Raw genomic sequence first — 1,349 nt, 5'->3', positions numbered from 1 at the left:
TTTCATTTTAAATATTACTCACAAATTCACACATCTATTTACACACATACAATTATATATAGGTTTTTATATTCCACTAGGTTAAACCATGTTTTAAACCCGAATACGGTTATATGGAGATCAGATCATCAACAAATCTACTATTTGTGCCAATCTTTATCCGCATAGAATGATTGTTTAAATATTTTTGGATTTTTTTTATTTATGGACTTGATTTTAGCTTAATAAATTATTGACTAATGTTGGTTAAAACATAGTTAATTGTCTAACATAATTGTACGAATAAAAACATTTATCTTTTGTTTTTGTATCGTCGTTGTGGTTGTCGAAGTAAAGCCTGACAAAGTCACAAGCAAGTCCAAAAAGAATAGAAAGAAAAAAGTCCGTTCCCATATTTTGTCGTGGAGGAATATTACTCTCCATCCCTATTTTTTATGGGGTCCCATTTTTCGCGGGGACCCCATTCTCCATCTACATAATAGTTCTAATTAATTATTAATTTTTATATGAATAGAGCTGCAAGTATCTATCTTATACAAAAATGGTAAGATTTTATATAAAAAATCTAAATGACACGATGGTGACTTATTTCGAAATGACGCAATGGGGGACGCAATGACGAGCCAAGGACAAAGCAGTGGATGAAGTATGTACAGCGTTAGGGATCTCTGAATTGAAGAAGGGTTATACAAATAAAAATTAGGAGTTTTGGGTTTCTATATATATATGTGTGTGAGAAATGACTAAAAAACATATATGAGAAATAAACTATTAAGGATAATTCAGGAAATTCATAAATTTTGGGGAATAGTGGGGACAGAACAGAGATCCCCGCTCGGGTCCCTACGCCTGCTTCGGAGGAATTTTGTCTCTCATCCCATCTCCGCAGAAAAAATTTTCCACAATCGAATCCCCGTTCAGGGCAGTTTCTGCAGAAATCTCCACGTTTCGGAGAGTTTTGCCATCCCTACCTATGAGACTCAACAATATCACACAATATGTGAGTGTATGACCATCTCAAAGAACATAAGCATGCTCATATACTTATCATCATTTATTGGCTACACGGCTTATAGCGGCGTGAAGGAGGGGAGAGACAGGGTCTTCATTTTGAAAGAAAGAAACAGAGTGAGAAAGGACATGTTGTCAAGAAGAGAAGAAAAGGGAAAAATGACAGTTTTAATTTGATCTTATTAAATTAATAAATTACTTTACTTTTTATAAAATATTAGTATATTGTTTTTAGTATAAAAATAAATATTAGAATATAATTTATTAGTTATATTGTATTTTTTTTATTTAAAATATTTATTTTTATAGAAAATTTACATTAATTTTATCAGATTTAA

The sequence above is a fragment of the Arachis ipaensis genome, chromosome B06 (genome assembly GCF_000816755.2).
Source record: "Arachis ipaensis cultivar K30076 chromosome B06, Araip1.1, whole genome shotgun sequence".
Classification (NCBI taxonomy): domain Eukaryota; kingdom Viridiplantae; phylum Streptophyta; class Magnoliopsida; order Fabales; family Fabaceae; genus Arachis; species Arachis ipaensis.
Note: the sequence above shows the minus strand (reverse complement) of the source record.